At 36.5% G+C, this 12,700-nt stretch overlaps 1 pseudogene; it reads left to right on the top strand.

Moving 5' to 3' along the window:
* Positions 1-1,720: 1,720 nt before the first annotated feature.
* On the top strand, positions 1,721-4,537 carry LOC120344793 (uncharacterized; annotated as a pseudogene).
* Positions 4,538-12,700: the final 8,163 nt, after the last annotated feature.

The raw sequence follows: 12,700 nt of genomic DNA, 5'->3' as shown, positions 1-12,700 counted from the left end.
TTGTTTTCGTATTCCATGAGACCTATTGTCCAACTTGTTGTTATTATTTTGGCTGCAGTACTTTGCGTATACATTTGCTTCAATTTTCGAATACTTTTTCAGTTACATTGTTTAATAGGTATTTGCTCATGAATGATTTGAAAATATTTTTCTTTTATATCAAGTGTTGGATGTTCAATGATGTGATGATGGAAATAATTTCCAGCTGCTTGCATGTATTGAGATAGTCATTTCAATGTTCCCCATAAGCATGTTTCGTTGTGAAATCTTTTCTCTCGGTCACTTTCGTAAGCGTAAATTTTTCTAACAATACGAGTTTATGACTAGCTGAAATGCCTTACTGTGATAAATTTCCCTAATATAATATCCTGCTATGTAATCTAAAATTTCGATTTTTTTCGACTGTGAGATTGGTGGTTATTACGCTTTTAGACTTAGTATTATAGACATGGCTGCCATCATTATGAACCCCAAAATGAGAACAGGGAAACATAGTAATAAGATAACAATGAATGAAATGTAATAAACAGAATGTATTCATGCAGTGCGACCCTTGTATAATCATTGACTCTTGAAAAAGTTATTTATAGATTGATTTGATTTACTTTCTTGAGGAGAGCCTTGTGTTTTTGGGTTGCATTGTGAGCAGAAATTGCTGCTTCACCTATGGATTCCAGATTCTTCGTTTCGTTTGACGCCATTAAATTCTTTCTCATAATCATCACCGCAAAGGTTTTTACGTTTACTCATTTTTATCTCTCATGAAGTTCCAGATCTAAACTGAATTCAAAGTTTAATTTACCGGTATATTCATTCATAAGACCAAAAATAAGGACACACGTTCAAAATAAGGATGTTTCTTAGAAATAAAGACACAAATATTTTCTAAAACAAAAACCTTCAAAATGAGGACAAATCTTAGAAATAGGGACGTTATGATTATAGGTTAAGTGGAGAAAAAACTTCTGTAAAAGGTACAATACTTGAGATGGAGTGAAACCACTACAGATTACATGCAGTAGCTTGGAATTTCCTAAAAATTGAACATAACTTAGATAAAATACACGACTATGACTTCGCATTTGAATTTTTCATTAACGCATAAACTTCCAAACATTTGGAGCTTCTAAAAATTACCTTCAACTTCAAAGTATCGCAAATTAATGATATCGACTATGGACACTCTTAAAAGTTATATGAATACGTATATTGCTTTCTTAACTTGATACTTACCAATTTTTTGAAGCTTGTATATTCAGAACATAGTTAATTATCACCCGCAACGAACCACTGTCAACCTAAAAACCCGCAGCTTTTGGGCTGAATCTGCGCGATTCGCCGACCATCTTTTTTGCACTGACAGTTGCCAGAATTTGAAATGCGAAATTTTTCCGATGCCACGAAGATTCGACATATAACAATGTAATACTATTAAATGCTCTCTTTTCTTGAATAAGGAGAAGTTTAAATAAAAAATTATTTCCAAGTCTTTCTTGCTATGAACGCTACAAAATTTTTTAATATACGCATATTAGGATGTGACCTTGAATCTGACAACATACGTTGCGTCGTAAATATATACTACTACGGTTGCGTATACAGTATTGATAATATTGCTCATTTAACTGTATTCTATCGGTAAACGGTGTAACTCTCGTGGGTAAGCAAATAGGTTTATTTCATTTTAAAGTGGTATGCCGTGCATTAGCTTACCATACAGATGCCCCCTAAAAAGAATAAGAGAAAATTGGAACAAGACCCTCCCGGTGTGGCGAAAAATATACTACTCGAAAATTATTCGACACTACTGTTGATCAACAACCTCAGGAACGGTCACATCCTTCTCATATACATCAACTGCAATAAAAGCCGGGTTGCTACTGAAAGAAAACGGTGGGAAGACTTTCGTGATATCACTGATAACTCGCCAAAATTAATTGCCGGCATTAAACGGGTTGTCTCAAAAACGTTAGTCAAATTTAAAAGACCAACCGATTGCAAATAAGCAGAAGCATTCCGCAATATCTTTACTGAAATTTTCCGAGTCATCATTGTTCCTTTGCATGTATCAGATACAAAAAATGTGGATTATAGTCTTGATCTAAGTGCTCAAACTTCAATATTGTATGATGACTATTTGGACTCAATGCTACACTTCACTGAAAACGTCACATTAGAACCAAAATCACCAGAAACAACTAGTACACGAGCCAGATCTAAAAAATTTACACCTAGGAAAAAAGAAATGATCAATCAACTAAAATATTATGCTCTTTTCAATGCCCAACTTAGACGGAAGTACAAAAGAGACATCAAAATTCTTTAAAAAAGGTAAAATTACCAAACAAAGTTGAAAATCAAGCCATCGAAAGGAAAATAAAAATAATTGAAAATCGAAATAGAATTATCCGAAATCTGAAGCGTAAATTAAATCGCAACGTTTTACACAAAGAACTAAAGTGCCTAAAATTACAATTGCATCGCGTAAAAAGTACGCACTTGGCATACGTAAGAAGAAAAAAATATGATATATTATCGGAAATTCATAACCAGTCAATTGATTAAATGAAGAAAAAGATAGAATCGCAGGAACATCAGATTTTACTTTTGGAGGAAACAGTGGAGGAATTTACTAGTTCTCAGAATAGCCAGAAACATTTTAAAAAGAAATATTCTTCAGTAATTCACCAGAAAGTATTCACCTGTATAATTAACAAAGTGCCTACAGCCAATATACCTTTTTTAATAGAAGAGCTTGAAAGAGTTGCAGGTCGCAAACCCGAAGCTATTTCGAAAAGGAGCGCGGTCGAACTCATGGCGAGAGAATTAGGCACAATTGCGGAGTTGCAGACAGCAGAAGCACTTTTACGTGAAAAGGATGTTACGCTTGGGTGTGATGCAAAGACACAAGATGGCATTCATATTAATAGTGTTCATTTTACAACGAAGACGGGGTGTGTGTTTCGGCTGCAATCGATGAGTTGGCTGGTGGCACAGCTAATAATTATGCTAACCACATTTGCCGCACAGCGGAGGGGATGGCAGAGACATATGTATATTTCAAGAAACAATCTACGTTTGAAGGCATTAGATCTAGATTGATAAATAATATTAGCAATTCAATGAGTGACAGGTGTGCCGCAAATCATGCTGCTCTTCGCCAGGTTGCAAAAATTTGGAGAAAGCCTTTAAACGTGTTAAATTGCCATCTGCATCCCCTTGACTCCAGTGCTTCTGCACGCAAAGAGATGGAGGTGTCCAGAGGTAAAGTTCATGGGAACGACTGCATTGCTGCAAATTTAATTCTTTTATTCAATAAGTTTTGATACAAGGACGGCAAGTGTGATGCACGTGCATTTGTTGCTTTCCTGGACGAGCTAAAACTCCGGAGGGGTGTTCTTCCTCGTTATAGGGGTAACCGGCTACACATTCTGTTCCACAACGCCGGCATCTTAATTGAACATCACGACGCTTTCTCGCGACACATGCGGCGCGCTACATCCCTGCCTGAGGTTCGGACAAAGCTATTAGAAGATTTCAACTCTGACAACGCGAGGATTCAACTACAAGTTCTTGGACTCTTGGGGCAACATCTGACAGGACCCTTGATGCGCAAATTTTATACTTCGGCTGCTGACAATGTGAATCATGTAGATTGCATTGATATTGTCCGAAATGTTATTCGAGCACTGAAGGACACGTTAAAAGACCCTTGTCGGATTCTTATTACCCATAAAAAAAAATTTGGAGACGAGCTTGCCATGAGCACCACGCTAAACAAGTCAAGAGAAATACCTAGCCGCCCGAAGTTTAAGGAAATGATGTCTACATGCTTACAGGCCACCATCGATATTCTTGAGCGGCAATACAAAAATTACTTTGATATTACTATCACAAAGAAGTTGCGACAAGAAACCGCTTTAGCAAGATCACAAAACATTGATACCGAGGAAATATGGCAATGTTTAGTGCATCTAAGTCCAAATCTACAAATGCTACACTCTGTTTTTTATTGTCGTGTAGGATGAGGGCCTGTAAAAATAATACACTTGCATATTTGGAGGGCATGGATGATGAAAGCCGGGAAAAAGTTCTCTCTATAGCAGTCAAGTATGGAAGGAGGCAGAGAATTATAAGATTGAGTAAGCAAAGAGAGATTAGAGTTGATATTTTAAAAAGGAAGAAAACTCAACAAGAAAAACAAGACATAAAAGTAAGAAAAAAACATGAGGAAATTTAAAAAAATTCGGATTTAGATAGCTTGAAACTGTGTTATCCACACCTCGATTTTCCAAGCGAACAATCTGTGAGGTCTATCGTGGAAGGAACAGTTGTGGGAGGGAAGGTATGCCATATGTGGTCACTAGATGGAACGCTTGTTCTTTACAACGGGTTAATTCGCAAAGTCAGTGAAAATAAAAAGTATACAATAGCGTATTGGACGAACGATGAAAACTGGGATGATGCCACCGACTGGCTCGTGTCTGTGTACGCGTTAGCAATTGATTTTCTGCATGGTGATGTTGCCTCTATCTGATCTATTGGAACTTGTTGGGTGCAACTAAATGTTTAATTAATAGCAGTTAAAAAATTTGGTCGAATTTGAATAATCGTATTTAATTGCTAAAGCGATCGTTGTTACATCGAGTACTTAATCCAACTGTTTAGTTGCATCACAATACATGTCACAAACTAAAACTATCTTAAAAATATCTTTTAAGTATACATTATCAAAAACTGTTTGCGGCCCTTTTTACAATTTCCGAAATTCAATGCGGCTCTCGAAAACCCATGAGTTTGACTTTGGGAAATAATATCACTTCAATTAAATTGAAATAATTTTGCTATATTAAATACAAAATCGTTGCTCTCATAAAGGTAAACCAATTCAGCCACTCGAAATATATTGGCCTTCACAAAGCAATGGAGGCAAAATTGAGAGTTCATGAGCTATGAACATTTGTTCTTTTCTTTGTCTTGAACTTTTTATACTCCACAGCCCCTATTAATTTTTTATAATTTTAATTACCATGTGATGGTCATACATATCTTTAACTTGTATTTTCTGTCATGATGTATTATCTCAATGTGCCAAACTATTAATTAGTGTGCATATTTTGCTTCCAGATGACATAAATGTATTGTCTTGTTTATTACCTCAGCTTGGAGTATTGACAAGAAAAAGGTGCCAGTAAATTAGGTAAAAAAAATTTTAACTCTTTGTTATAATCAGAATTCACAATCAATAGGAATTATAAACAGCCAACAATCAATAAGAATTTTATGCGAAATCCCTCAGAATACATTTGTCTAAAATCGGAGGAAGGCAAAAAATATAGGTAGTTTCCACTTTCCATCCACACAAGCATTTCAAGAATACTTGCTCGAGCCAAACTAAATGAGCATCGTCAGGTGATCGGTAAGGCTGCAAGTTGAATTCAGCCCTGCAACCTCCTGCATAGAAGATAACATTAATTAGTGGGCTATGAGCTAAATTCCTAAATTTAAACAAACCTATCTACGATGCATTATGTACCAGCAATGTTACCTACGATTAACTGAATATGTAATATGTCTAATAAATTCACCTACAAAAGCAAGTTCGATAGGTGCAAACTTTGTGTTATGGAATTGTATCACAGCACAGTTTTGTATGACACCCTCTTTAACTGAAATTTCAATGATTAAGCGCAAACATTAAAATTACTAACTTTGAACTTTGTCATTATCTGCAAAATGTTCCACACAAATCTTTCCGCTATCGCGTTTGTAATCTTCTCTGATAAAAAACGTCTATGATGTCCAGAATTGCTCTTCACAGCTTGCCTGCCATTCCAGCTTTCCAAGTGAGCAAAACTTCTTAGATATAGAGATTATTTTGTTCCGTTACAGGCGCAAAAAGGCAGGTACTACACGTAAAAAAAGACGCCGAGTAGCAAAAGCGAGCGGAAAACGGACGCGAAAGGCGACGAGAAATATGTGCATTGGAGCGTATCATGAAATACAATCTTTCGCCTGTAGTCTTATGGAGTGACGTCAGAGTTGCCTATCATGTTGTTTAATGTCATTGGTGACAACAACATTGTAGAAACTTGTATACATTTATTTTTTGAATGCGTTTATGTTAGACAATTCTGGGAATGGTGTAACATTGCACCTCCCCAGTACAATATTAAAAGTATAATTTTCCTACAAAATGTAAAACCAATATTAGGACTGATCATTGCGTGTGCAAAAGGGGCAATACCGGTATGGGATTTTCGAAATTATATTATATTTGAAGAAGGGCAAACTTACCAATCAACCATGCGAACAATTTTCAAATGCAAGCTGAAAGCTGCCATCAAGTATATGGGAGAAGGAACAAAATTGAAAATAATAAGCGATGAAACCATTGATGTATTATTTGATAAATCTGTTATGCTTTAAATATGTATATAGTGTTATTTCATTTAAATTTCAACGGTATCTACCATATTTATTGTATATCATCAACATGGATAGAAAGTAGAAAAACCCTATAATCATGGTATGGAAGTTTTTCCTATTCCTATCTAATTTATTGAAAACTTTTATTTTTCCATGCAAATTAATTACTGATGGTAATATAATTATAAATTAATAAAATGACACGGATCAACTATACTGAACTTCAAATGGACATGGATGGGGCAACCCTAAAATGCGGGAAACGGGAACGACGGGAACTACGGGAAATGCACTAAAATGCGGGAACTGCGGGAACGACGGGAAATTGCAAAAACTAAAATGCGGGAACTACGGGAATGACGGGAACTACGGGAAATTTCACTAAAAAGCGGGAAAATTCACAAAAAGCGGGAATGACGGGAAATCGCTTTAAGGTACGGGAAATATTCATTTTGGGGTATGTTTAGGGGAAATTGTTCTAGAAAACGAAAGCAATGGTTAATATACGCTTGGGGGTGTATGTACGTGAAAATTTATCTAAAATGCGGGAACGACGGCAAATCGCGTTAAAGTACGGGAAATACTCATTTCAGAGTATGTTTAGAAGAAATTGCACTAGAAAATGGAAGCAACGGGAAATATACGCTTGGGTTGTGTGGATACGGAAATTTCACTAAAAGATTCTAATAATATTCAGATTCGGATAATATGTATGTTAGTACAATTACCCCGTACATGCACACTCAAGTATAAACGGCACTCCGGAAGTATGTGCAACAAGATGACGCACAACCTGAACCCTAACCTGGTATACATACTATGTTCAGGTTGTGCGTCATCTTGTTGCACATACTTCGGGAGCGCCGTATAAACTTGCCGTTGCTTTTGCTATTCAATGCAAAATTACCCCACACATACTCTAAAATACATATTTCCCATACCCTAAAGCAAATTCCCGTCATTCCCGTCTTTTGTGAAATTTCCCGTAGTTCCCGCAATTTCAAATTGACAAATTCCCGTCGTTCCCGCAGTTCCCGCTTTTTAGTGCATTTCCAGTCGTTCCCGCAGTTCCCGCATTTTAGGGCCCTAAAATGCGGGAAACGGGAATGACGGGAAACGTTAATAACAAGCGAAAAAATGTTACAAAAAACGGGAATGACGGAAAATCGCTCGAAGATAAAGGAAATATGTATTATAGTACGATTACTACGTACATGCACACTTAAGAATAAACGGCACTTCGGAAGTATTTGCAACAAAATGGCGCACAGCCTGAGCTTTAACCTGGTACACATACTTGGTTCAGGTTGTGCGCCATCTTGATGAACATACTCGGGAGCACTGTATAAACTTGCCGTTACTTTCGCCCTTCAGTGAAAATTTACCTCACACATACTCTAAAATACATATTTCCCATACCCTACAGCAAATTCCCGTCATTCCCGTCTTTTGTGAAATTTCCCGTAGTTCCCGCAATTTCAAATTGACAAATTCCCGTCGTTCCCGCAGGTCCCGTTTTTTAGTGCATTTCCCGTCGTTCCCGTTTCCCGCATTTTAGGGCCCTAATGACGGGAAAATTTACTAATAAGCGGGAGAATGTTACGAAATGCGGGAAAGAGGGGAAATTGCTCTCAGATAGGGAGAATATGCATTTTAGAGTGTATGTAGGGGAAATTTCACTAAATAGCGGGGAATTTCACACAAAGTGGGAATGACGGGAAATAGCTCTAAGATTGGGGAAATGGGCATTTTATTGTGTATGTACGGGAAATTGTACTAGAAGGCGAGAGCAACGGGAAATATACACTTGAATGTGTAGGTACAAGAAATTGTATTGAAAAGCGGAAATTACGGAAAATAATACTCATGAGTAGGAACTATGTGATATTTTGGGAAATTTCACTGAAAATTGGGTGGGTATAAGGGAAATTCTCTAAATAAGCGGCGATGACGGGAACAACGGTAATTGATGGCGATGACGGCAATGAAAAGCGAACGTATTGACAAATGACGGGGAGAGTCGGAAGAGTAAGAGCATCGCGTAAAAAATAAATAATATGTATTTAGCTGTTTTATATAGAAAATTACAACAAAATATGTAAGTATTGAAAATGGCGGGAAGAGCGGAAAATTGCGGAAAAGGCGGGAAGAGTAAGAATATCTTGGGAATGCGGAAAATAGGTATTTAGGTGTTTTATATAGAAAATTGCAACAAAATACGTAAGTCTTGAAAATGGTGGGAAAAGCGGAAAATTGCGGAAAAGACGGGAAGAGTGAGAATATGGCGGGAATGCGGAAAATAAGTATTCAGGTGTTTTATATAGAAATGGGCAAAAAATACGTAAGTATTGAAAATAGCGGGAAGAGCGGAAAAATGCGGGAAGAGTAAGAATATCGCGGGAATGCGGAAAATAAGTATTCAGGTGTTTTATATAGAAAATTGAAACAAAATACGTAAGTATTGAAAATGGCGGAAAAGGCGGGAAGAGTAAGAATATCTCGGGAATGCGGAAAATAAGTATTTAGAAGTTTTATATAGAAAATTGCAACAAAATACGTAAGTATTGAAAATGGTGGGAAGAACGGAAAAGGCGGGAAGATTGAGAAAATCGCTGTAAAACAGGAAGTTTATATTTAGGTGTTTTTATACAGGACATTACAATGAAATGCGAGATTCGGGAAGAACAAGAAATCTATGTACAGCATAAGATTCCTGCGGAAATCGTTTTTATTTCCACAACAGCAAGAAAAGCATCTTATAAAGTCAATTCATATGTAGCCTGCTAAGACATGGCAGGCTGCGCTTTCGAAATTGTCCAAGCTATGTAGCGCGCGTTTCATCTATCACGATTAATAAATATAAGTTTATTTCGACTCCATAAATAAATAAAAACCGATTATGATATCAGGAGAGCAAACAAAATCTTAGATAAGGTTGAAAACGCACAGAATATAAGATGGAGGAAACCAATACAGAAGTTATAAAGTAAGAAGAACATGATAAATTACATACTGGTAGTTAAAAAATATATATGAATAAATGAAAAATCACTGGCCACACCATATCAATAAATTTATATTGTTTTCCACTGCCGAATTGATCGATTCTATAAATAGGAGTGAACAGTAAAGATGAATTTTTATGAAAAATATATCGCCAAGCTGATTATTGTACACTTTTGTGGACATAACGATCGTTTCAATATTATATTATTATTTTTCTTTTGCTTGATCATTCATGATAAAATCGCTTTTCTCTTCGAATACTTGACTAATTGTTTTGAAATTTTCAGTGGTTAAAGATTAATTTTATCGCCAGAAGGCTATCACTTTTACTTATTTCAAAAATTTCTGTGGACTTCAAGAGATTCGTTTTTTATGTGTCAGAATAAAAATAGCGACACCTTGTGACGTGTCCATATATTTGAGCACAGCTCTCTTGTTATATTTAATTTAGGGTAGGGCGATAGGGTAAAGGAATATATTGGTTACCAAGGTAAGGTTTTTTTAATTTTTAGATATTGACTTCTGCAAGGATAACGGAATTAGGATTGTTACTTAACAGGATCATTTCTTCATTAAGTTATTATGACGCAATTGATGTCAATTCAAATTTATCGTGGATGAGACATTAGCGAATTTTGTTGATGTAGACACCATTTATATTCAATAAGCTAGCCAATGAATTGATCATCACGAAACGACTTGAAAAACGGAAAATAAATCTGCGAGTAATAGAATATTCAAGGGTTACATATTAGGAAACAACACTACCCTACCTACACTTTTGTTGAGAAGAAATTATTATTTTGAGTAGATATTGATCATTAGGTATTTATCTTTAAAACGCTAGTTGAAAGGCATGAGTTGAATTCTGGTTGGGATACAGAGTGAATTTCTCGCAAACCATGCAAAAACTCTCAAACCACACTAACCATTTGCATGTTTCGTGAACTTTAACCACTTCTAATACTCATATTTTACTGTGAACTTATCAGCGTAAACTTGGAGGGAGCTGACTCCGATGACTGCATGATCGTATCACTCCTTCCAGTCTATACCGAAAGAAGTGTATTTTTTCTTTAGCCATCATTTATTGTTATGAATGTTTTTTCTGGTGCGCGAAATAAAATCTCTCTCTCTCTGTTGGCCTTCACGTTCATTTCACAGCAGAACCTTAACCTAGAATAAAATTTTGTATACACACAAGACAAATCATAGAATACCACAACAAATTAAAACCAAGGGGATAATCCAATATATCTCTACTGGTCGCCTAATTACAATAGGAGGTACAGGAGCTAAACTATACCGTCTACAACCCTCATAAGGTATTACACCGCCCAAATAGAAACAAAGACCATGCATGTGTGATGTTAAAAGTTGGTTCATCGGTTGATTCGTTTGAAAAAGGGATTATTGATAGCAAGCCGGGGAACGTCCGGTTTTCAGTAAATCGTTCAAGAATATAGCACATTGACGTTGACAAAGTCGTAAGAATTTATGTCTCACTGCAAATGTTGACAAATTGCATTTCAAAAAATGTTGAAAGTTTTGGGAGGGGCCCATGGAATTTCGTTTCATCACATATAGTTGCATCATTGATTTAAGTGTATTTCACTATCTGTTGTTCGGAACAATTCAATTCGATCGTACAACTTTACACTATATGAAAATTTTGCATTACAATCCATTGCGTTCCTATTTGATCTCTGAGGGTATTCGGTTAATTCCACTAAAATACCTTTAAAGAGAATCAGAAGGAAGATTCAGATTATAGGGAGCATTAAACCTATACTTGCATAAGAAAATATTGGGCAACACCCTTCACACAAATAAAACAGCACTGTAATGATGCTAAGTTAACAGGAAATATCAATTCACTGAATAACAAAAATTTACAAGTAACACTCGTAATAAATTACGTAAAACAATGGAAGACGGTTTAGATCGCCAGCTAAAAAACAGCTAAATACATATTATTTATTTTTTACGCGATGCTCTTACTCTTCCGACTCTCCCCGTCATTTGTCAATACGTTCGCTTTTCATTGCCGTCATCGCCATCAATTACCGTTGTTCCCGTCATCGCCGCTTATTTAGAGAATTTCCCTTATACCCACTTGATTTTCAGTAAAATTTCCCAAAATATCACATAGTTCCTACTCATGAGTAATATTTTCCGTAATTTCCACTTTTTAATACAATTTCTTGTACCTACACATTCAAGTGTATATTTCCCGTTGCTCTCGCCTTCTAGTACAATTTCCCGTACATACACAATAAAATGCCCATTTCCCCCATCTTAGAGCAATTTCCCGTCATTCCCACTTTGTGTGAAATTCCCCGCTATTAAGTGAAATTTCCCCTACATACACTCTAAAATGCATATTTTCCCTATCTGAGAGCAATTTCCCCTCTTTCCCGCATTTCGTAACATTCTCCCGCTTATTAGTAAATTTTCCCGTTTCCCGCATTTTAGGGCCCTGAATGTATAGGCCCTAATATGTATTTTAGAGTATGTGTGGGCTAAATTTTCACTCAAGGACGAAAGCAACGGCAAGTTTATACAGTGCTCTCAAGTATGTTCATCAAGATGGCGCACAACCTGAACCAAGTATGTGTACCAGGTTAGAGCTCAGGTTGTGCGCCATTTTGTTGCAAATACTTCCGAAGTGCCGTTTATTCTTAAGTGTGCATGTACGTAGTAATCGTACTATAATACATATTTCCTTTATCTTCGGGCGATTTTCCGTCATTCCCGCTTTTTGTAGCATTTTCTCGCTTGTTATTAACTTTTCCCGTCATTCCCGTTTCCCGCATTTTAGGGCCCTAAAATGCGGGAACTGCGGGAACGACGGGGAATGCACTAAAAAGCGGGAACTGCGGGAACGACGGGAATTTGTCAATTTCAAATTGCGGGAACTACGGGAAATTTCACAAAAGACGGGAATGACGGGAATTTGCTTTAGGGTATGGGAAATGTGTATTTTAGAGTATGTGTGGGGTAAATATGCATTGAATAGCAAAAGCAACGGCAAGTTTATAGGGTGCTCCCAAAGTATGTGCAACAAGATGACGCACAACCTGAACATAGTATGTATACCAGGTTAGAGTTCAAGTTATGCGTCATCTTGTTGCACATACTTCCGGAGTGCCGTTTATACTTGAGTGTGCATGTACGGAGTAATTGTACTAACATACATATTATCCAAATACATATTATCCGAATCCGAATATTATTAGAATCTTTTAGTGAAATTTCCGTATCC

Source organism: Styela clava, chromosome 5 (genome assembly GCF_964204865.1).
Source record: "Styela clava chromosome 5, kaStyClav1.hap1.2, whole genome shotgun sequence".
Classification (NCBI taxonomy): Eukaryota; Metazoa; Chordata; class Ascidiacea; order Stolidobranchia; family Styelidae; genus Styela; species Styela clava.
Note: the sequence above shows the minus strand (reverse complement) of the source record. Positions and strands in the feature narration are given on the sequence as shown.